Source organism: Chlamydotis macqueenii, chromosome Z, assembly GCF_036417535.1.
Source record: "Chlamydotis macqueenii isolate bChlMac1 chromosome Z, bChlMac1.mat, whole genome shotgun sequence".
NCBI lineage: Eukaryota > Metazoa > Chordata > Aves > Otidiformes > Otididae > Chlamydotis > Chlamydotis macqueenii.
This window is the reverse complement of record NC_141593.1, coordinates 53,156,352-53,181,918: the sequence shown is the minus strand read 5'-3', so window position 1 is coordinate 53,181,918 and position 25,567 is coordinate 53,156,352. Positions and strand designations below refer to the sequence as shown.

At 40.9% G+C, this 25,567-nt stretch overlaps 1 protein-coding gene across 3 annotated transcripts in view; it reads left to right on the top strand.

Moving 5' to 3' along the window:
* Nucleotides 1-25,567, top strand: part of CDC42SE2 (CDC42 small effector 2) — an 85,813-nt gene that overhangs the window by 22,659 nt on the left and 37,587 nt on the right. The gene's annotated exons all lie outside the window — the stretch shown is intronic.

Here is a 25,567-nt window from a genome sequence, read left to right as displayed (position 1 = left end):
CGTAGCATTTACTTACCGGAAGCTTCTACAGTAGAGTAGCACTGCAGCTAGTACTAATTTGGTAGTTGAAACTGAAGTCAAGCGTGGAAGTGGTTTTTTGTTTCTTTAATTGTTTTTTTTTTCAGATAGCAGAGAATCCTCTAGAAGGAAGAAAAGAAGACACATCCGTCACATCACAAATTAAGAGCAGTAACTTCTCAGAAAAGCTTCTGAAAGGCTTTTCCCTGTTTCATTGTCCTACTATTAGTATTTGTAAATTTTAGAAAGTACTTTATTTTTGAGATCTTGTATTTGCAATATTACAGTAAAATAGGATATTCATCAGGAAGTGGAAGAAAATATTTTAGACTATTGTTTTCAGAACTCCTACAAAAATGCAAACACTTTGTCTCGTTCCACATTAGAGTACCAGTACAGAATTAATGAGTAAAATTTGATGATGAGTATGCACTGAATATTATTACTAGTGTTACCAAAGCTGTCTAAATTTTGCAGCTGTCTGGGATATCAGTATAGTATAAAGCAGGTTAAATCAACATTTATTTTGAAGTCTTAGTCTCAAGTTGAGGGTGACAGCTTTGTGTGCATCTCACTAATGCTATTGGTATACTTGAGATATCTATCTAGAAAATATACACACATACTAGTTAATTTCAAATGTTCAAAAATTGATGTACTAGTGACATGAAAAGCAGATTCACTCTCTTTTGACAGATATCAGCATTATTCTTGATCATTGCATGTTCAAGAATTGCAGTTATGTCAGCACCACTGTGTGCTATTCTACCTCCTCTGACTCTTACGCCTCTTTTTTCTTCTAGTTGCTTCAGGCATGTGTGTTGCCTAATGTGAAAAGCATGTGTTGTTTTGTTAGGTTTTTAATTTTTTTTTTTCCTTGTGTTCTAGCAAATGTATCTCTTTAACATGGAAATTGAAGTTCTTCCTAACAGTTGTTCTACCATCCCAATTACAGATTCTCCTGTTCCACAGGAGACATAGAGAGAGGTATGAGATCAGGCTAGGTGAAAGAGCAGGTGGAATCAAGTGTTAAAATACATTGTATTACAAGTAAGCATGGTACATGTACCTTTTTTTCATCTTCTTCTATTCCTACGTTAAATATTTGAGATATTCACATGCAAGAAAGCCCACAATTGTAGCTTGAGGCATCATAAGTTCTGGATTAGAAGAATAATTAACTTTCTGTTGCACTAGAAGTATTTGAGTTGTGGTCCTCAAATAATACCAGTTGTATTCTTCAGGATTTATTTATTTAAACTTCTGATCATTTCACCTGCTCCAGGTTATTGAATGCTTTACACAGGCTGAGACAGTTAACTGTAAATGTGTTGCTTTTTTTCAAAATGTGAACTTTTAAAGAAATTCGCTTGCAGAAATTAAGCTTGTTCCTCTCTGCCTTCCTGTGTGCCCATTCAGAAATTATCACATGGAGCTCAAAGACCTTAGCAGAAGTACCAAGAGGAACCATGTTAGGGAAGATGTAACCTGTTTCTAGAAAGGTTATCAGGATGTAGACTAGACTGCATATCTCCTGCATCAATACAGAGTTAAGATACCATACTTCTGTCTGTGGTGCTTCCAGTGTTAGATCACAGGTGTCAGCTCATGGAACAGGTCTCAGACTGTATCTGGCAGTCATCTTCCGCTGACTGTGGGAGTGCATAACTTTGCCAGGATGCTCTGTTAGTCTTATGGGCAACAAATGCTGCAATTTCTGTCACCTTCTGTGGAGACTTGGGTTCCTCAGAGCTGGCACAGATCCCAAATGTTTCCTCACTGTTGCTGAAGAGACAGACCTTCAGATACAGGATTGCTGATGTGATAACATTAAGTGGAAAACTAGTCTGATCTTTAGTTAAGGCTTAGAAAAACTATGATTTCCATTCTCCCTCTTGCTGTGTAGTAGTCTGACACCCTATGTGAGAATGCTTTTTCACTCCATATACTCTCTGCATACGCCTGTTAGTGTAAAATGAGTGATCACTTTGAGTTTCTTTCTGTGAAATAAATCTTGAGTCTCCATTGTAAGCTACTTAGTTGCACATAGCCTCAAAAAACATCTTTTATGAATTGTTACATATTAATACTTAGGGAGATACATGCAGAGTTAATTTGTTTCTCTTTTCTATTTATTTTCTGCTATTCAACTATGATTTTTTTGCCTGAAGGAAGAGGAATGTTTGGGTTTATGGTAACCCGAGTACTGTAGGGTTGGCTTCTGTGAGAAGATACTGGAAGCTCCCGACATGTCCCATAGGGGTAATGCCAGCTGGCTCTAAGGTGGACCCGCCACTGGCCAAGGCTCAGCCCATCAGTGATGGTGGTGGCACCCCTCTGATAACATATTTCAGAAGGGGACAAAAACTGCTGTGCAACAGCAGCCGGAGGAGGGGAGTGAGAATGTGTGAGTAAGCAACTCTGCAGACAGCAAGATCACTGAGGAAGGAGGGGGAGCAGGTGCTTCAGGCACGGGAGCAGAGATTGCTCTGCAGCCAGGGGTGCAGCCCACGGAGAGGCACGCTCTCCTCCTGCAGCCTGTGGAGAGTAGAGATCCACCTGCAGTCTGTGTGCAGTCTGTGCAGGACCCCACGCTGGAGCAGGTGGATGCAATTAGAGGAAGCTGTGATCCCATGGAGAGCCCACACTGGAGCAGGCTCTTGGCAGGACCTGGGGAGAGAGGAGCCCATGCTGGAGCAGGTTTCCTGGCAGGGCCTGTGACCCTGTGGGGGCCCCATGCTGAAGCAGTCCCTTCCTGAAGGACTGCACCTGTGGGAAGGACCCATGCTGGAGCAGTTTGTGAAGAACTGTAGCTCATGGGAGGGACCGCCATTGGAGAAGGTCATGGAAGACTTTGTTTTTAAAATGTATTTTGCTAAGTTTCCTGAATGGAACAGTGCCCGTATGTGTCTCCCTTCACTAGTGGCACAACCATGTAAATGTGTTCATAGAATGAATTCAGCTGTAAATGCCAATAAAGATTTAAATTAAGCCCTGGAAGGTAGTTCAGTGTGAATGATCAGCACTTTAGACCACACTGTGGTGTACTGATTTGGTTGCTGTGTTCTTTTCTGCTTGGTGTCTTCGATATATATGTCTCAGAGAAGGCAGGACTTTTAAACACAACTCTTTCTGAAAGACTGGAAATATCAGGAGGCTGTTCTAACTGGTTTTAAAAAAGCAAATCTCATCTCACTAGTTCTTAAGTTGAGCTGCAGTGTGAATTTCCCATCAAGTTGTGAGTAAAGATGCTTGGATCATAAATGAGCAGCTTCTGAAGACACTTCCGCAGCAGGGAACAACCTGCCGAGGGCACCGGGTGCCTTCTGCAGCTCTTCATATGTCAGTGGTCATGACGGAGCTGTGGGGGTTGACTGCCTACTTTCTAGTAGGGAGAGAAGGGGGAATGCTCTATTCTGGCAGTGCTGTGCCTGCTTGGAGGAGCAGATAATGAAACCCTTTGTGCCCCCCTCCAAAGACAGGCGTTTTGAGGGGAATGGGCCGTGCAGCTGCAATCCTAGCAACAAGGGCCTGGAGAAAAGAATGAGGGCAGCTTCCCAATGGAGGATGATCACAGTTGAAGACGAGCAAATTAAACTGGTAGCATAGAATTTAGAAAAACTTATGTGCATGTTATTCTTCCTCAGCATTTTCTTTTTTTTTTTTTTTTCATTTTTACCCCTTAGATAGAAGTCTGTCTATGTGGTTTTTAATACATAGATAAATCAATGACTTAAGACTTGCCAGTGTCTTTGTTTATTGTTTTTAAGTGTATCTTTGTTCGGGCTTTAGGGATATCTTGTATTGAACATAACACTGTAAGTTTGTTCTCGTAACAGGTAGTAAAAACCATAATTTTGTGTGTGTGTGTGTGTGTGATTTCAGAGTCTTAACTTTATAGTGTGTTTCCTGGAGAATTCACCATGCTTTTTGATATAGCAAGCAAGTCATTGTCAGCAGTTAAAGAGTATGAAGGAATTCAGTTTGACCTGATTTTTGTGTTGTAGATGCACGAAATCCTTAAAGAAGCAGTGGTTTGAGAAACAAATTTATTGTACAAAATGTGTGTATATATGTATATGTATTCATGGGACTATTTGCAAGATTTGCATTGGTGCTTCTGAAGTGGTTATGCTTATTATGACGGAAATTTTCTAGAGAAATTAATGTTAAATGTTTCATCCAATCTATTTGCATGGGAAGTCCAGTGAACAAACTGGGATAACACTACTGATGTGAATACAATGGGCTTCATTAATTACCAGCTGTGGGTTGCGATTCACCAGCCATGGTTCTGGCTGCACGTCTGGGAGAGAGGGAGTGTTTGTTTGGGGGAGAGACTGAATAATGAATACCTTAAACCAAATGATCTGTGCCTGAGTGGCAGACAAAGAGGGCTTTGGGGAAGTGACTGATTATCCTGTGAAAGGATGGCAGCCATATCTGGCCTTCATGCTGAACCTCGCATGTGAGCCATCGCCTCTTCTTTTTGGGGAGAAAAAGGCGAAATCAAATCCACTTAGGAATCAAGCGCACCTTGCTAGTGAAGGTGGTGTTACTGCATGATGCTCATCGAGTTACTGTAACAAATAGTGGCAACATGGAAAGTTTGGTTATTTTGGTTCTGTTTTCCAGTATTTTGACAAATGCAGTAGCCAATTTTTTTTTCCAAGATAGGTACAGATCTTTTTTTTTTGTTGTTTTCTCTTCTATTTTCTTACCTCCTACATGCAGTCTCTAATGTCTGTGCTACAAGCTGATTGTAAGTCAGAGCCCAGACTAAATGGAGTAGCAGATGTGGTGATTCCTGGATGTTCTGCTGACCTGGGGCAACTGCAGTTTAGGAGCACATTCCCTTCTAGTGACTCTGCTACACAGATAATAATGTCCTGCGCAGGATCTGAGTGGAAAGCTGGAGCATCGTCTTAAACTGTTCAAGCAAGATTTACTGGAGCTTGATTGTAGGTGGGATGAGTTACTCCTTTCTTGGCTTTCCTTTTGCCCTTCTCTCACTTGTTCTGTATAGATCTTAAGGTGAAAGCTGGGAAGAGCTTATTCCCTCACTAGGTGTGTTTGTTGGCTTGCTGTAAAGTGCAAAGGGCAAGGTCTGGCACCTGTGAAGTATTTGGAGACACCATGAACCTCAAATTATAGAATTGTCCATTTTTTTGTGAAGGGTAGGAAAAATCAGGGAAAGGTTTTGGGCTGGGATAGGATTTGAGGCTGTACTTAAAGGCTAGATTTAACAACTGTATCTTGTGCTCTTTGCAGAAGTTACTAGTGAAAGCAAACTTACAAATTTAAAGAGCTTGAGACCCCCTTTGACAGCTCTTTTCTTTGTTTAAGAAAGAGCAGTGGTAGTGAGAAAACATGTTAAAGAGCAACAGTAAGTTTTATCTATATGCATACTTGTTACACCTTAATCTTAATTTTCAGATAAAAATTGTTATCCCAGGCAAAGGAATTGGTGTGTGGTTTTGGTTTTTTTTTGTGTCTGAATAGACACAAGGTGTCTTTTCAGCAGTTTCAAGGAAAATGTCCCTCATCCCACCCACACACAGAAAAGAAAAAACAAACAATGTGTGACATTGGAGGAGACAGAATCTCATTCAAAACAGGGAAACCTTGTATGGTAAACTGAATTGTCACCTTACAGCTCTTTGACAATTTAAAGTAGTTGCTGCTTACTGGTCATGTGAGTTGATTTACTTAAGTCAGTTCAACATGCAGACTTGATTGTACCCTCCAGCAAAACCCTTGTGACTCATCTCTAGACTTTTCACTGGAAAGGGTTATACAAGTGAAATACTGTGATGTTACTAAATAATTTGCGCAAAAACCCCAAACAAAACCAAACAGAACCCGGAGAAATGTGAAGATGGAAAGAACCGTTCTTTTTTTCCTCTTGAACAGAGTGAGTTCCGTTGAATTTTACAGCTTAAATTTTCAGTGGTAATGGAGTTTGCCAGTAGTTCTGTACTGTGCAGAAAGAATGCTCACTCCAAAGTTGGAAAAGATCAGTATGATTATATTTACTAACTGTATATACTTCAGAGCTATTACAATGTCTTTTTCAAAAGTAGCTGCAAAACTTCTTAGGAGTTCAAGGTAAAGGGACAAAAGTCTCCAGAGGACCAAAGAAAATAGTGCATCTTCTTTCAAAATAGAAAAAAAAAAATCTGTCATTTTGCCTCTTTTGTAAAAGACAGTGTGCTATTTTGGGCTATTTTTATCTGTCCAAAACTTATCTGTTTAATTCCTGTCTCTTGGTCATTTGCCACAGCAGGTATTGAGACAAAAATGAAGCTGTTGTGCTACTTAGGGCTTTGTATCTCCAAATTGCTGTGATCCCAGCATCACACAAAGTCCCATTGTGTTTAAAACACAATCATAGTCTAATGTAAAGGGAAGCATGTACGAGTTTCCATAGACTTTCCTGACCCTGACAGTACCAGAAAAGGTAGTGGATTTATGTATTAGGAAATTTTAATGGTATGTCGTGATTCTCCATAACAACACTTGAAGCTAGGATGATCCTTCTTAATAGCTAATATGTATTTACCTTATGGTTTAGGGAACTAAGTATTTGCCAAGAGATATAACTGCATAACTAAGTTTACCTATCAAAAGAGTAGAATAAGACAACAGATGGTGGAGAACACAGTAGGTGGTGTTGGCAAAGCATTTTTTTTTTTAGCTTAAACTTGGAAGCATCTGATGTTAAATACATCATGAGCTAAGCTAAGCCTTGTAATTCACTTCACTGTCTGTGGCTTGTTCTGCAGTCTTCATCAGCATAGTCTACAGAAGAGATCTTGGAACCTGACAGGCTTTCCTGATACGAAGAGCTGCTGCTGCCGTTTTCCTTATGGCTTTTCCATGTGCGCTACAAAAAGATTGCCTGTTGTCTTGGCTGTCTGGAAAACTTCCGTAGTTGATCTTGAGTAAAGGAACTTGTATTTTCCTGTTTCAACTGGGCAAATGGTTTTGATTGATGTGAGAAACAGTTGAGTCTTCGTGCTTGTATTCATAGAGATTCTTACTATGTGTAGCAGCAGCATTCTTTTCATAGCGAGGAAGCACAAGTATTACACTTCAGAGTTGTTTTTCAAGACCTTTCAAGTTTATCAGCAGAAGTACTGTATGTCTGGTGATTATTTTGGCATGAGAAATACCGTGGTCAAAATGCTGTTTATTTTTCAGGCTTCCATTGGGGGTTTTGCTGAGATCGGTAGGTTGGAAAGCAGAGGGCAGTATTTTGTGTGTGTGTTTTGTTTCCCTTCCTTAAGATTATGTAAGAGAGATTGCTTGGAGACAATATGCCTCTGATCCATACCACAGCTGCTGATACTGGTTTCAAATTTATTTTCTTGTAAATAATCTCATTTCTTCCCTTTCTCTTTACTCCCTCCCAAAGAAATTCTCTAGAGCTAGGTCTTTGTACTTGGAAGAGTTAATTCAGTGTGGATAAGCAAATACTGTTGGGTAATGTGACAGCAGAATCAAAGTGCCCACAATGGGAAAAAGAATGTAACTTCATTGCTGTGTTATCTTACAGTGATAAGATTTTAGTTCACGCTGCTAACATCAGATGTAAGTAGATACTATTTTGTCCATTAGAAAATGTGATATTTAGTGAATCTTTTTTACTCATGGTATGTGTGCATGAAGGAAAGAAGTACAGATATTCTTAAGAAAGAGATGAGAAAGCAAGAAGCAGGTAGGGACAGTATCTGAAGACCATGCCGGGCTAGTGTGACACCTGGACAGCACAGGGCAGGGGTAGGAAGCACAGCCTTCTGTTTCAGCAAAACTTCTGGGAACACAGGAACATAAATGTAAAAGACATCTGTAGCAAGAAGCGCCTATTTCAAATCACTTTGAAGGGGCTGTTTTTCACCTTCACTGTGTGGAAGAGGTGGACTCAGTGCAAAAGGGTCACTTGCCTTGTTCTTTCTATTTTGTTTTCTAACTTTGGGCTCCTATCCTTACTGCCCCCAGGAATTGACATGCTTGCTTTGCAGTGCAGTACTGTGGGGAGAACAGAGGCAGCACAAAGAGGGAAAATACTAGAGGCTGAGTATCTGCCAGTTTGGTGCACCTTGAGGGTGATTGCTTTGTTTGAAATACTGTCAGATAGCTGAAAGGTGCACAGAACTCTAGCTAATATCAGTTTCAGCCTTAACAGCAGCCTAGTAGTGGAAGTATCTTGAAGGAAGGATTAAGGAGGAAGATGTTTAATAGTTTGGGGTTCACTTTTCCTGAATTCCTAATTCCTCTGTCAGTCCAATATCTTTATTCTTTCAAGATTTGCTATGTAGCAGGTAGATCATCCTACAGAAACAGATACATAGGGAAGACAGACAGAATATTTTTTTTTTTTTTTTAAAACAAAGAAAATACATGCATGGCAAAAATGTTGAGGTAGATCGTGACACAGGGAAATTTTATGCAAAGCTTTGATTAATGTATTTAAAAATACAACAATATATTGCATGTCTTTACTCATAATGTCATACATAGGCCATACATAATGTCATACATAACGTCATACATACAGACCAAGTGCAAGGCCCTGCACCTGGGTCGTGGTAATCCCAGGCACAATACAGGCTGGGTGGAGAATGAATTGAGAGCAGCCCTGAGGAGAAGGACTTGGGAGTGATGGTGGACAAGAAGCTCAACATGAGCAGGCAATGCGCCCTTGCGGCCCAGAAAGCCAACCGCATCCTGGGCTGCATCAAGAGGAGCGTGGCCAGCAGGTCGAGGGAGGTGATTCTCCCCCTCTACTCTGCCCTGGTGAGACCCCACCTGGAGTACTGTGTCCAGTTCTGGAGTCCCCAACACAAGAAGGACATGGACCAGTTGGAGAAGGTCCAGAGGAGGGCCAGAAGATGATAAAAGGGCTGGAGCACCTCTCTTATGAGGACAGGCTGAGAGAGTTGGGGCTGTTCAGCCTGGAGAAGAGGAGGCTCCAGGGAGACCTGATAGCGGTCTTCCAGTGCCTCAAGGGGGCCTACGGGAAAGATGGGGAAAGACTGTTTAGTAGGGCCTGTTGCGATAGGACGAGAGGTAATGGTTTTAAAATAGAGGGGGGTAGATTTAGATTAGAAATCAGGAAAAAATTTTTTACAATGCGAGTTATAGAACACTGGAACAGGTTGCCCAGAGAGGTGGTGGATGCCCGATCCCTGGAAACGTTCAAGGCCAGGCTGGATGAGGCTCTGAGCAACCTGATCTAGTTGGGGATGTCCCTGCTCCTTGCAGGGGGGTTGGACTAGATGACCTTTGAAGGTCCCTTCCAACCCTAACCATTCTATGATTCTATGATTGATGCACAACTATCAACCATGCACAAATCGATACCCTTTTCCACAGCCCGTGCAGGAGGTGAGGTACAGAGCATGTGAGAGGCAGAGGAGAGAGATTTGGCGAGGGGCCATGCTCTGAGGTCAGGTGAGGCTGGGTCATATCTATATGTGGAAGTTGCAATAGCTAGTCCAGACTTACTTTCCGTAGTCTGCTCAAAAATCCTGTCTGGCGTGGGTACCACTACTCTGCCTGTGAAAGTCAACTCCTTCACAGCCACACGCGGCACCTTCTGAGATGGGAAGTGAATTAGGTGCAGCGCAATGATTATGCGTGAAATTGCATCTTGGACAACTGAGCACTGACCTCGTCCTTCTGTAGACATAATATGTGTGACAAATGGCAAATTTAGTTTCATATCCAGTATGTTCTTGGCTTTTTTTTTTTTCTTTCTGAACAAGTTTTCTGATTTCTCAGTTAATAAGGTAGTTTGTTCTTAGTATAATTCATAGATAAGAGACTTTCAAAGGCAGAAGTCATAGTGTAGGAACATAAATATAACTGAAAGTTGATAGGAACTAAGCACCAAATGCTGTCTGGCTTTGAGCTAAAGAATGAAATACTCTCATTTTGGGGGTGGGGGGGCGATTTTTTGAGGCAGTTAGGATTTTTTGGGAGGGTCTTGTGCTGTTGTGGTAGATACTTGCTAACCCAGAATAGAGCTCTTTGGTCAGTTGTGGGAACCAAGCCTGATAAGAATAGCTCAACAACCTGTTAATTTTTGTTTAATGAAATCAGAGCATAGTTAGGACTCCAGATAGCACAAGCACTGTGATTGACTGTGTGTTCACAACATGTGGACACATGGTAGCGTGATAGAAAGTACTCTTTTTCAAACTGCATTAAATTGAGAAGCAGATAGCTTTGCTGTGATTTCAATTTTAGTGTACAAAAAAACCATTTTCTAACAACAAGAAGGTTAACAATTAAACCAGTGACTGTGAAGATAAATTGAGCAAAAAATGTAGTGCTATTTAAATTTTCTTAATTGCCCTGGATAGAAACACAGAGCAGATTTACAACTTTGTGTGCTCTTTGCTTTAGAATGGCTTATTTTTTATGCTGCAGTGTTCTCGTGTGTAGAGCAAAACCATTTGCAGTGTAGTGGAGGAGTAGCATTGAAAGCTGCAGCATTGAGCTTTTTGGGAGGAAATGACAGTGGCAGCGTGTACCTTCTCTTTCTAGTCCACTGGTTTGATTGAGATTGGAGCCTGAAAGTTAGTCTCCTTTCACATGATTCTTAATATCTTTTCGTGTACATCCCCACCCGCCCCCGCCCCAGCCTTGTGCTTTTAGGAGGAAGAATACTGTTCTGATTGATTTTCAAGTAGGTCATACTGAATAGCTGACTTTGCAAATGTTGTGTAGTAGTTCTGCCTCTAGTGAATGTAATATTTTATTGCGTGACATGAGCTTTGTCTAGAATGTGTTGAGAAAAGAATAGGAAGGGTGTTTCTAGTGCAAAATATGCTTTAGAGCAAATAAAAAGCAGCATTTTTAGGGAAGAGGATTGACAGCAGATGCATGAGTGTGTCAAAGCCAGCTGGCTGAAGCATTTTTGCAGTCAGAATAAATGAGTAAACGGGGTGTAGGTGAACTGTTGTTTTTTTTTTTTTTTTCTTTTACTGATGAGAAAAAGAAAACCTTCGTAATCCAAGTATCCATCTGTTATCTCCTCCAGCTTTAAAAAAAATTGACAGCTATCTGCACAGGGGGGCACATGCAGATGCACACAGCATCAGTGAGGTCGTACCTGGGGGGTACCTACCCCAGGGCTTGCCACCTGGGGAAGACTGGTCTGCCTGCAGCAAGCTTGATGACTGATGGCTGCTCCCACCCACCCTCCTGCACCCTTGGCCAAGGAGCTGCTCCAGATCTTGCCAATTTACCTGCTCCTCTGGTTGTCATCCCCTGGTGTCACATAGCCCAAGTCTTAAACAAACCAAACACTTCTGTTTCACAGAAAATTTTAAAGCTAAAGGTAAAGTGGACACGACTGAGAACATGGATATCTTGAGGGGAAGCAAGAGACCACCCTCTAAATCCAGATGTATCATGAAAAGTTTGTCTGACTGCGTCCTGAGGAACAAACCAAAAATGGCCTGGTGTGCTGTCTCAGTTCTCTCTTGCATATTAGTGTAATACATAGAGAATATTTCCTTTGCATCACAAAGAACAGAAAGGTCTTTAGTTTGAGAAATGTTTCTATTTGTCACAATTCATTCCACAGGAGTGTTTTTTTGATGTTTTTGGAAATTGAGGGGTTTTTTTTTTTCCCCTTTAGAAAAAACAAATCTGAGAATTTACAAGAGCGGTTGGTTATGATTTGAAGCATTTGTAAATACATTCTGTTACTAATCTCCTGGGTAAGATTGGATAGTTTGTGACATAGGATAATCCCTGCAATTTACTAATGGAAGTTCTTTAAATTATTGGCACATTGAATTTGCTTCCAGCAAATCATATCCTATCTGTGGATATGCCTGTTTTTTAAGAAGATGCATGGAAGTGAAATTTCTGAATACATGCTATACAGGTATTTTCTGTCTATTGTATGAGAATACAATTTTGTGTAGCTGTAATTCATAGTGGAGTTCAAGCAGTGTCATCCCATGGTTATTTGGTGTCAGAGTACATTTTGCCTGTTGCCTATTTACTTCCTTATAGTGTGCCACGGACTAAGAATCGAGATACATAAAGTTTATTTCATGTTTCATAGGCAAGCATTGCAAGCTGTTTATGGTTTTGTCAATAGCTTTCAGTTTGGGAAGCTGAAAAGAAACTGTTCAGCATTTACAGGTATGAACAACTTACTTTAAAACTCATTGGAAAGATAGCTCTTAACACATCTTTATTCTAGGTTTTTCCACTCACTGGATATCTGTCTATCTAGGTAAGCCGTATACTGCTGTATACGTGGGTGTTTCATAGGAAGGCCAGACCATTTGAGGTTTACAGTGTTTTTACGTTGGCAGTAAAACTCCAGGTGATTTAACCACCACTGAGATATGACCCAAAGGTCATTTTCGAAGTGAGCATTTTCAGCAGTAATGGCCATGAACTTTTTGTTGGTACACAGGGAACACAATTCACTGTTTCTTGGCAAGATAAGCAGATCATTTCTGAGGAGACAATTTAGCTTCCTGTCTGTTCAGATTTCAGAACAGCAGTAACTGTTCTGCTGAGAATACTTACTTTGTTAAAATATTTCTGGAACATTTTGAAACTCCCCTTTTTGTAGAGCACTTTGTTTCTTAACTAGGTCAGTAATTCTGGTATCTCCGTTGAAATTGCATTTCAGTGTTGGAGATTTGTCTTGTGCATCATGTATTTTTATTTTAAGTTGACTATATGTATGCTTAATGTGACAGCGTAGTGTCTTCTGGTTTTAAAACTGGACATCTCTACCTGATTTATTAAACTTTATTAACTTATAATTAAACTTTATTTAGTAAGGTTGATCATGTGGTCAAGTGTATAAAAAGACATGTGTTGCAGGTGAGTTAAGACGAGTCATTGTGGGGTTAACTAAAAGGGCTATATTAATGATTAAGTAATGATCAAATGATAATCAATGATGGAATGAAAATTAAATGGTAATCAATTAAGCAATAATTGAATGGTAATGAAGCAGTGATTTAACTCACTTTTTAAGAGGAGTAAGAAGGAAGACCTTGTTAATTGCAGGCCTGTCAGTCTCACCTCAGTGCCTGGTAAAATTATGGAGAAGGTTATTCTGGGAGTTATCGAGAAACACTTGAGAGACAATACAGTCATTGATCATAGCCAACACAGGTTCACGAAAGGAAAGTCCTGCTTAATGAACTTAATTTCCTTTTATGGCACGGTCACCCATCTAGTTGACCAGGGAAGTTAGTGGTGTGGGGTTTTGGATTTTAGCAAAGCTTTTGGTACTGTCTCTCACACCTTCTGGACAAAATGCCCAGCACACAGCTAGACAAGTCCATGATACATTGGGTGAACAACTGGCTGATGAGTTGACCTCACAGTGTTATAGTAACTGGAGCTACATTGGGCTGGTGGCCAGTCATCAGTAGGGTTCCCAAAGGCTCAATTTTAGGGCGAATGCTCCTTAGTGTTTTTAGAAATTATCTGGACACAGCAGTCAAATGTACATCAAATTTGCCAATTATACTAAATGAGGAGGAGCTGTGGACTCTCTCGAGGGTAGAGAGGCCTTCCGGAGAGATCTGAATAGACTAGAGAGATGGGCAGTCACCAACCATATGAAATTTAACAAGAGGAAGTGCCAGATTCTGCAGCTGGGACAAGGAGTCCTGGTTATATGTACAAACTGGAGGATGAGAGGCTGGAGAGCAGTCCCATGGAAAGAGACCTGGGGGCGGGGTCTGGGTTGATGGTGAGTTTAATATGAGTTAACAGTGCCCTGGCAGCCGAAAGGGCTGACTGTGTCCTGGGTTGCCTCAAGCACAGCACAGCTAGCTGGTCGAGGGAGGCGATTTTTCCACTCTGCACTGCACTGGTGCCACCCCACCTTGAGTACTGTGTGCAGTTTTGGGCATCTCAATATGTGAGGACATCAAACTCTGGGAGGAGGCCGAACAGCAGGTGAAAGTTCTCGAGGGCAAAACTTATGAGGAGCAGCTGAGGTCACTTAGTTTGTTCTACTTGGAGAGAAGAAGTCTGAGGGATGATCTCATCACAGTCTACACCTTCCTCAAGAGTGGCAGTGGAGGGCGAGGTACTGATCTCCTCTCTCTGATGACCAGCAACAGGACACAAGGAAGTGGAATGAAGCTGCGTCAGGGGAAGTTCAGATTGGACATTAGGAAAAGGTCCTTCACTGAGAGGGTGGTTGGTCGCTGGAACTGATTCTCCAGGGAAGTGGTCAAGGCACTAAGCCTGTCAGAGTTCAAGAAGCATCTGTATGATGCTCTTAGTTATATGGTTTAGTTTTAAGTAGTCCTGTGAGGAGCAGGGAGTTGGACCTATGGATTCTTCCAACTCAAGATACTCTAAGATTCTATGATACTTTCAGGCCTAATGTAAAATATAATTTACCTCATTATAGATATCAGATGGTGGGTAAGGGGTCTCTCAAGCTTGAGGAGTAACCTTGAGAGGTGTTCCTGCTCAAGGGGGAGATCACTGCTGTACAGCCTGCTGCCATGAGAAGAGTCCAATGGATTTGGGGGGCCAGGCACAGGTACTTATAGCATGAAGTGATTGACTTGTAGTCAAACTCTGCTTTAGTGTATTTGCAGGTGTGCAGCTGCAGCAGTTTTAGTTTTGTCTAGTCCCAGCTCAGGCTGGTACTGATAGCTCCTGGTAAGATATGGCCTAGATTCCTTAGGCCCTGTGTCCTTGTGAAGGTACAGCCTACCACAGTTCTCATGGTTTGCACAGTAGGGCTGACTTGAGTCAGGCCTCCGTGTCAATAATGCCTGAACCAAAGCAGTGTTCACTCAGAATGGTGCATCTCGTCACACACTTGCCAAACACACTTGATCTGCACTTCCAGCCAAAAAAGTAATAAGCGTAAAATGGAAATCAGTGAACATTTTCAAGATTTTGTTTGCAGTTACATTTTTCATACTCTTGCCTTTATTGTGGAGACAGATATTTTATCAGTGTTTTGCTAAAGAAATACAAGAGCTCTCTGTGGTCAAGTATTTCAAGTAAATACTCAAATTCAACTGGATATTAAGGATCATTTGCAGTGATTTGCAGCATTAATTACACTTAATTAGTGTGCAGTATCTGAATCAAGCTGCAATCTGAACTATAGGATTTCCTCTATGAAACAACCCTGTATAGATACTGGTGTTCTTGCTACTAATGTGCTATGTCTGTGTGTGCATGTGTAATGGCTTAGTCTGAACAATTGTAGAGATCAAAAAATGTCCTGATGAGTTTTTCCTCTGTTTTTCTCCCCTCCCTAAATCTCATTCTGTTTTGAAAAATGAGTATTCCTTTCAGAAAAAAAAAAAAAAAAGGTGCTGTTTGCCTGCAAAGTGTTATTTCATACTGACTGCAACTGTAATATATACAATTTTTCTTTACCAGATGACCCTAGAAACTTCTTTCCGTTTGTAGTTGTTCTCCTTAATACAGACTAGCTGCCTGAGGTTTGTAGAGGTAAAAGCAGGTTAGCTTTCTGGTTATTTTCATACTTGCTGTATATAGCGTGGGAGCCGCAGCCACAGGAATGAAATACTTTGTGATTGCTGCAGTTACTGAATTATTGGGTGTGTGTGGCTTCGTACAGACACGTGCATGCACATGCAGTCATGGTATTTGATAGGCTTCATGTGTGTAGAAATGGATAAGAGAGGTTATCTGTGCTCTGGAAGTCTAGAATCTTTTTGTGTCTACTTCTTACTTATTAGTTGTATTTCAATTTGGTTTTTTTCTCTGCAGTTGTTTAAGGATTATAGAATTAGGACACTCTTCTGCATTATGGCATTTAAATTACGATGCATGAACCCAACTTTTGTTGCCACAGTTGCACTTAGATTTTTCTTTCCCTTAAGTGACTGAAGAAGTGTCGAGACGCAGAGGAAGAGACCCATTTCTTGCTGTATACTGCTAGATAAAGATGAAACCTGACCCTCTTCTCTGGGTGTCACTTCCTGTTGCATGTCACACAGCACTGTGCTAGCAGATCTCTGGCTATTGTTCTCACGGATATCATCTACCTGGACTTGTGCAAAGCTTTTGACACTGTCCCACACGACATCCTTCTCTCTAAACTAGAGAGGCATGGGTTTGATGGACGGACCACTCGGTGGATAAGAAGTTGGCTGGATGGCCGCACTCAGAGAGTGGTGGTCAACAGATCAATGTCCAAGTGGAGACCAGTCACAAGTGGCGTCCCTCAGGGGTCCGTGTTGGGCCCGGCCCTGTTCAGCATCTTTGTTGGCGACATGGGCAGTGGGATAGAGTGCACCCTCAGCAAGTTCGCCGATGACACCAAGTTGTGTGGTGCCATCGACACGCTGGAGGGGAGGGATGCCATCCAGAGGGACCTTGACAGGCTGGAGAGGTGGGCCTATGTCAACCTCATGAAGTTCAACTGGGCCAAGTGCAAAGTCCTGCACCTGGGTCATGGCAATCCCAGGCACAAATACAGGCTGGGTGGGGAATGGATTGAGAGCAGCCCTGAGGAGAAGGACTTGGGAGTGCTGGTGTACGAGAAGCTCAACATGAGCTGGCAATGCGCCCTTGTGGCCCAGAAGGCCAACCGCATCCTGGGCTGCATCAAGAGGAGTGTGGCCAGCAGGTCGAGGGAGGTGATTCTCCCCCTCTACTCTGCCCTGGTGAGACCCCACCTGGAGTACTGTGTCCAGTTCTGGAGCCCCCAACACAAGAAGGACATGGACCAGTTGGAGAAGGTCCAGAGGAGGGCCAGAAGATGATAAGAGGACTGGAGCACCTTTCCTATGAGGACAGTCTGAGAGAGTTGGGGCTGTTCAGCCTGGAGAAGAGGAGGCTCCAGGGAGACCTGATAGCGGTCTTCCAGTGCCTCAAGGGGGCCTACAAGAAAGATGGGGAGAGGCTGTTCAGTAGGGCCTGTTGTGATAGGATGAGGAGTAATGGTTTTAAAATAGAGGGAGGTAGACTTAGATTGGATATTAGGAAAAAATTTTTTACAATGTGAGTTGTAGAACACTGGAAGAAGTTGCCCAGAGAGGTGGTGGATGCCCCATCCCTGGAAACGTTCAAGGCCAGGCTGGATGAGGCTCTGAGCAACCTGATCTAGTTGGGGATGTCCCTGCTCCTTGCAGTGGGGTTGGACTAGATGACCTTTAAAGGTCCCTTCCAACCCTAACCATTCTATGATTCTATGATTGTATTGATGGGAAAAGAGGAAAACACCAGACAATTTGTCTGATTTCACCCCTTGCCCCACATGCTCTGATCTGAAAGCACACGTAACTATGGTAAGCATTTTTTTACGTGTACATATTTCTAATTAGAGCATTCTTTTTGAGAATTCCTTTGTCAGCCTACTGGTGTAGCTCTCCATGCTTATCTTTAGAGTGAAATCTTAACAGGCCCAGTTAACACTTGCCACCTCTCACTGGTTCTAAAGCTTCTATATTTCGTAGCTCTGCTATGTGTCTCAGTAACGTCCTGCTTTTCCTGCCTAAGTTGAGTGGTATCGCTTGTGTTTCTGCACCATTTTCTGTCTGAAGATGGACTTCCTATGAAATTAATAAAATATTTTAATAGCTGCTTTGAAACATCTAGTCAGGAAACGCTGGCACCACTCCAGACCAGTCGTAGCCTAATTTAGACTTCCATATGTGTGGTGGTTGTGTGAGCACTGTTTAAATGAGCAACCACTAAAGGTGGTAGAAGTTGAAGCCAGCAGATGGGATCTGTGTTAAACTGCAGAGTGGTCATTTAAGAGAATGAACAGACGTGCTGAAAGTACAGTATCCTGCACGGTGCAATAGGCTGTACTGCTGCCTGGGAACTGGTACAGCTAAGAAGGTGGGCCGCATGAACTGATAGGTCTCTGCCTGTGACTTCTGTAAATACATACTCCAGATGTCCTGAATTCCACTTCTATTCTAGAGTGATCCAAGTATCTTTGAAGGTGCAATTCGTCTTAATTTTAAAGCTTCTTTTAAGCAGTCTCCCACGTGCATACATGCAGGTGCACACACAGAGTTTAAGTAATCTAAAGCAGCTAATAATAAAGAAAAGATAAAAGGGATAGAAAATAAATATGAAGAAATGATAGGGCCTTAAATGCTAGCAGATTAAATATATGCCCTTCTGTTGCATTTGAACAGAAAACTATTGCTGTTTCATTGCTTACAAGCTGTGGAGCTGAAAGCTAAAGCAAAAGCATGCTGCTTGAGCTGATGCGTTCTTCCTATTTGAAACATCTCATCGCCACGTGCCGAGGAAGTCTTGAACAGAGGTGATTCATCTGGCTTTTCAGACAGGCAAATGTGCATCCTGGCTAGTGTTACTGGGTGACTGAGTAAACTTCACTTATCCAGTCCCACAAAATGTGATGCTGCTTTGCGTACTGTAATTGGTCTCATAATTGTTTTGTAGTTGAGTGGGAGGTGAGGAAATGACAGCAATAATCTACTGAAGTGCATTAAAATGTCTTTAGATACAATGGCAGACTTCTGTTGCAAGGGTGTCTATCTTACAGTAGTAAGTTAAAATCTGCAATACCAGTGTGCCATGTTGATTTTTTTTTTTCCTCCCCTTGTTCCCACTTATTCCTTACCTCTATCTTAACCTTTTATTGGAAATTGCTTAGTTTTCTGTGGAAAGAGGAGTATTATAAATGTTGTGAATAATGCTTTTTACCTATTCTCATACTAAAACCAGGTTGGGGTCCCTTGAATATCTTGTATGGTCATGGTTTGTCATGGATATTTTTTTTTCTACATGGACTATTCCATTCCTTTTAATACTACACTGTAGTTAAAATGATAGACTCTCTAGATGCTGATGTTGAGCATTTCCCATAATTACTTCAGAAGAAGTAACAGGGAGTTCATCAGGGAGGTTTGGTTTTTAGTTTTTTTTTCCTTCCATTCTTTACAGAACTTGCACCCTGTCAGAGCCTGCCTTAGACCACTAGTTTGCCTTATTTATTTTTTCTCTCTGACTGGTATTACCTGTTAGAATTAACAAAGAGGCCAGCTGAGAAAAGTGTTCTTTTGTGTTACCTTCAAGAGGGCTTGCCACTTAAGAAGATAATGTTATTAACCAGTTAGAACTTTGACTAACAGGATTTATTTTGTTTTTTTCCATGTGAATGGGCAGGCCATATGAAATCAGATTTCCTAAACCATAGGAGTGGATTCTCAAAGGCTTGTCACTTGTTCTTAACTGGCTAGTTTTGCAGGCAGGGCGAAATATATTGCGCCTAGATTGTGTCTTGGGTAGGAGAAAACTTATTTATTTTGTCTTTGGTTTGTCTTCCTGTTATTTAGTAAATAAATTTGGAGCATTAGTTTTCTGTTAGTCTTTCTGTATTTTCATAGTACGGAACTATTAGGTGTTCTGTGCTGTGCTTTTAAGAGAAATAGATTCCTGTCTGCATGTATATGCGGGAAATAGTATGGGCTATGTGTCAGCTGTTTCAGAAAGCTGCATTGAACCCATGTATGTTGAAAGAACTTATTAATTGAAGACACAGGAAGCTTTGAAATGTTAGTGCTGGGGAAAGGGTGAAAAGGTACCTGCACTGCTCAGACACTTCGTCCCAGAAAAACTATTCTTTTATGTTTCAAACTGGACATGGGGAATTTTAATAGCACCGGTGTAAAACTATCTGTTTCATTTGTTGGTTTTGTGCAGAAGTTAATAAGGACCTTTCAAGGGCTGGGCCACTTAGCTGAAATAACAAAATTTGACAGAATGGCTAGAGAGTAAGCTCAGGGAACTGCAGGTGGGGGGGCAGGAGGGGGTGTTTAAAAAAAAAAAAAGAGAGAGGGGGGCAGGACACTTGTCAGTGATAAAACAAATATTTGAGCTTCGCACTGTCAAGATGGTTTAAAGATGTTTAAAGGCTCTCTGGTTTAAGCTCTCAGCTGGCACTGGCAAACAACGTGATTACTGTCAACACTGAGCTTTTCTGTCCTTGACCGACTGGCATGCTTTCCTGCCTTCACCTGCTTTACAGGTCCCTCTCATGCCGTCAGTGACCTGGTATGAAAATCCTAGTATTTCTCCTCACAGAAGTGGTTCCCCTTGCTGTGGTTCCCTTCCTGTATCTTTTGCTGCCTTCCCATGTATTATCTCAGATGGGTACATTTGTTGCAGAGAAACTTGTGGTGGCTTCCTACAAACTGAAAACACAAACAAAAACTGGAGGTGTTTTGGTTCCAGTGAAAGATGAGATTGTTCTAGACTGGGACTGGGTTCTATTAACAACAACAAGAATTTTTAAAAAAGCCCATCTTTCTCCTTTAAGTAAGCCGTAAGTGTGCCTTCAGCCTATTCCACCATTTTCAATATTCTTTGAAACTTTTAGTTCAGAAGTAAAGCACTCATAATACGTAGTCATTCATGGCTGTTAATTTGAAGTACAACCTATTCCTAAGTTCCTTAAGGAAATACACTAATTAAAATAATTTCAGTGTAAATAGGGGCAAAAACCCCAACTAACTCCAAATGACCAGTAATCCCAAAATAAAAGGCTATAATAAAATCTTATAAATAGCTTTAGTCATAATGTTCAAAACCGTATTATAAAGACATGAATAAAATACCTTTTTACAGAGTCAGGATCTGTACATTCAACGTTTGAAAATGCACAAGAAAGTCTAACTCAGACTTTGAAGAAGCTTCTTCAGTGTCTTGAAACTAAACCCTAAAGCACTTGGCGGGCTGAGGGGAGGCAGACTAGACATGAGCAAGCTATGAGGAAGTGAAAAAGGGATTTCAGCCTTGTTCAGCCTATGTCGATGATGAATGTTGTCCTTTGGCAGGAGTTACTTGCAGCTCAGGTTTCTCAGGATCTAAAAGTGCAAAAGATAATTGGTGCATTAAAAGCCCTGTCAAAGTTCCCAGAAGTGCCTGCTGTGCTAGGGGGGAAGGGTGGAAGAGTGCCTCTTGCAAGTGCACTGCCCTGGCGAGATAAAGTTTCTGATACAAAATTCATGCAGGAAGGCAACTTCCCCTATAGGTTGTGTTTGTTTAAAACCTCTGTTGCTGCTTGTACAAATTGTTTTGTTTCAAAAAATGAGGCTGCCAAAGGAGTAAACACTTTTCACTTCTTTTGAGAACTGGAGAGCATCCTCCAATTGCTATAGCTGTGAGTGTATGGAAGTGTGCAGCAGTGCAACGTGTCTGTGGGTTTGGACACACCTTAATCAGCCCCTCCCCTCATTTCTTGCTGCAGCTTGACTGTATCTGCTAAGCAGCAAGAGGAAATAGTATGGCTACAATAAAGATTAAAAGTGAAAAATATTAAATAAGTCTTAAATATACACACTGAAATGATAATTTTCTACTTACAGCTTGCAGGATTGAAGCATATGATATGTTCAGAGCCTTTTAGGTACAACAAAAGAAAAGTGTCTTTTATGGAATGATACTTTCATATGAAGGACAATTGTAAATGTATTTCTTTTAAAGTATTTGAGACTAAAAAACTAGCAGTTGTCCAGGTCATGACATTTGCATATATGTGCATGTTGTGGTACATCATGTCATGTCTACACTTAGTCATGACTTTGTGCATGCTTCACTTTTTTTTTTTTTTTTTTTCCCTTCTCATTAAATAGTACTTTGAGCTTTGGCGCAAATCTAGTTAAATTCAGATGTTAACACCTGCAGTCATTTTCTTTCTCTTCCTGTGGTTTTATTTGCTTCAAGTAATTGTGAAAGAGCGTCGTTACCGCACTTCCTGTTTGAAGCCTTAGTGAACAGTATGCAGCCAAAGGATACAGAGGGTTCACCCTTAAAAGGAACTTTATAGAAGTTTTTTAAAAACAGCTAACTGTTCTTAAGGTGTGTAATTAATAAGCAGCTTTGTTCTAATTGACCCTCGACAGCATGCAGCATATTCCTGTTTGGATCAGCTAAGGTACCTGCTTTTTGACAATAAATATGAAGTGTTTGGTGGGGAGATTGATTTGATTTTTTTTTTTTTTTTTTTTGCCTTACTCCTTTGCTGCTCTCTTTGTTTCCTACCAAAAAGTTAATACTGCTTTAATAAGAAAAATTGCTGATACTATAAGAGAATGAGCTCCACCCCCACTATCCATTAATGCAGGTTTTGTACTCACTGCCTTTATGACTGGTATTTAACAATAAGCAGTAGTCTTTGGTTTTGCATTAGATCAGCTGCTGTGGAATAAACTTTGGAGTAATGAAAATTACCTTATTTGTTTTCCCTTTAAATTTTGAACAATGTCTCATTTTTAATATCTTCATTTCTTCATACTGCTTAAAATTTCTATAAATGGGATGAATTATAGTTGTACATAAAGTATAAAAGCCTTAAGATGTGACAAAGTTGTTCAGCATGATAGCGCTATGTGTTCTTGCAATGTGAATTGTACCCTCTGAGTTGTATTCAGAGTTCAGAAAATTTAAATGGGAAAAAGCGAATAGGTGTTTCGGCATTCAACACTCTGACTAACTTTCCGGTTCAGATAGGATAAGCATCTTGTCTTTTCGACATGAGCTGATGGTGTTCTGCCACTCTGAATGCCATAAAACCGGGTAAAGAGCGACAACAAAGAGCGATGGAGCTGTTGTCTTGAACTGTGTTCTTCAGTCTCTATTATCCTCTTCATCTGGCAAGTCTACACAGACAACTGCAGCAACACTTGTGAACACCACCATATCAAAAGCTTGATCCTATGACAAAGCAGAGAACTAGCTGTAAAGTATTGCACACGCTTTAGGATCTCATTAATTGCAGCTATGTTTGGAGTGCAGTCCGGGCTTCGCAGGAGCACTTTCTCATGAGATTGCTAGTGGGCTGATGCTACATTAATTGCCTGACTGGTAGCTGTAGGTCAGTGTGGTGCTTTTTTCTTTCTTTCTTTGTAACCAATAATTTGGAAAAGAACAGCAGAATTTTCCTGTTTCAACTTGTTCTTTGAACAAGCCACTAGCAGCATAAGAGAAGTCCTGATGTGTGGCTGTTGACATTGCAGTGCCGATACGCCCTTTTGCCTTCAGTTTAATTGCTTTTTCATTCCATTTTGGTGTGGCAGATTTGTACCTGATCTTTTATATTAACTTGTCCACTGTAAAAATCATTTGTTTAGCAGAGTGGGGATGTATAAAATTCCAGTGCTCTAACAAATACCACAAAGCTTTTTTTTGCTTTTTAAGAGATGCAGTTACTGTCAGATTTCTCCAAACTTACAGATGTGTCCTCCCACCACTGTTTTTGGTTTTTTTTTTTTTTTTTTTTTCTAAATTAGAAGACAACAGATTGAGAAACTGCTTGGTACTGATTGCAGAACCATGAAATTAAAGGCAAATGTGGCACTATACAGGCTACAGAAGATAAAATACATTTTTAAGAATGAACACATTCCCAGAGACTATTATTCAGGATCTCTAGCTTGGCTTTGTTATTCAGCAGCTTTTGATTTAAGGGAAGGGGAGTCAGTTTCAAAGAGAACTCTGTCCTGGAGGGCACAAATCTTGCACGCTGAGAGTGGTTGCATAGGGAAAAGTCCTCTGCGCCCTTGAGTATTTTATAACTGGGAAGAGCCTTCAAGGCTCACAGGAGCATGCACAGGCCCTTCGGGTTTGTTTGCAGGGCTCCGACTCAGCATGGTGCTTAGCGCTGCAGTGAGCTGGAGGAGCCTGCCGGATCGACAGGGGAATTTCCCTGCCCATTCCGTGTGCGTCTTCTGTACACGGGTGTAGCAGCAGGATGGAGTTTAACCCTCTGTGAGAACAGGAATTTGGTATGTAAAATCTGGACTCTATCAAAAAGAGATTGTGAGGAAGCCCTAACAGGACTGTCAGAATTTCAGGAGCTGAAATCAGAATGTTGGGTCACTGGTGCAGTAAGAGAAGGCCACAGCAACGTATCCATTTATAGCTCTAGCAGGTTACAATGTATTAGACTTCAAAATGCTCTGACTTTGAGTATGTGCTTTCTCAATTTCCCATAGCCTGAACAGCTAGCGTTAGGGAAGCCTTGCTATGTTTCAGAACGACTTGGAGCTTATCTTTTCAAAATTAAGAACATGAAGTTTCAAGGAGAGATAAGCTGTACATTTACTGGACTAAAATTGTCAATTGTTACTGTGCTTAATAGGAGTTAACCATGTTTCAGTATCAATTTTGCTAGATAAGGAATCAGGTTTAGAAAATAATTGTGTAGCATGCAGATTATGAGACTGCAGGGAACAGCAGAGTATTTTTTTAATCAAGCTTTTCTATGTTAGTCCAGCTCTTGATATTTAAAGTTGATCAAGCTTCCAGTAACCTGAAGAATTGAGAAAATTATGTGAAGCTACCTAATTATGAAGTGAGAACTTCCTTGGAGACTTCTAAAGTTCTTGGATTTCACACTGTTGGTTGATAATTCCCAAGTTTTATTACAATTTGTTGACACACACTTGGGATTTAGATGATTGTCGTTGAGGTAGGAAAAAATTTTCTTTTAAGTAGTGAAAAGATGTCATGGTGGCACTGTATTAAGAGCTTTTTTTGTAGTATCTGACAAACAAAATGTTGTGCAGGAAGGTTTTTTGTTTGTTTGTTTTTTTTTTTTTACCCTCAAGGTGTTCTGTTGAATGAAATTGCTTTGCTCTGTGTGGTGTTAGTGATAGGAAAAGCTAGCAAAGCTTTTTTCCCCACACTTCCTATTCTGATCTCTAGGCAAGAAGTGCGACAAACAGGCATGTAAACTTAATTTTAACACTATGAATAGCTTTTTAAAAGCTAGGAGAGACGAGTACTTTTACAGGATTTATGCTATTTAGATGGTGTTACTGCAGCATGCATTTATTTCTTGAAGAGCCTCTGTTATTCTCTTAAAAGGTAAGAAGTGGGAAAGCTTCCAAGAGGCTTTGGGCTTAGTACAGGAAAGGTGCTCCTGTATTTCTGCATGTCTGCGTCATAGCCAGCAGTCGTGGAAAGTACCTGGCTAGTAGTGACAGCACAGTACAGTAACTTGGCATTTATGTAGAAGACGAGCAACCTCATTGCTCATGTACTTGGCATGTAGAGAACTGATGAAGGCAGCAGCTAAATGAGACTACTCTGCCACAGAATGTGCATCTATGTACCTATATATATATATACACACATATGTAGTCTCCAAACCACTTCGTACTGTGAGGAATTGCATACAAATAATGATGCATAGTTATGCACACATTTCTATGAATGAAGATGCAGTCTTATATGGAATTATTGAGGAGTATGTATGTAGAAGCTTCTGAATATTCATTATCTTACTTTCTCTGCAAGTAAAGTTTGATAGATGGCAAGATAAATGACCAGGTTGAAATCTCACAGGAATTTTTATTGCACCCTTACTGAAAGAAACCAAGTTGGAGATTAATGAATAAACATTATTTTAGCAAAGGAATGGTTGGAATCTAGAGCCTCAGTTGTTCCACATGAGGAATTTTAGAGGTTTAAGGAAACAGTTTCAAACTCTACAAGTAATCTCCTATTTTGAACCTGACTGTACATGAAGCATGAGGGTAGAGAGAGTGGAAGGGAAATA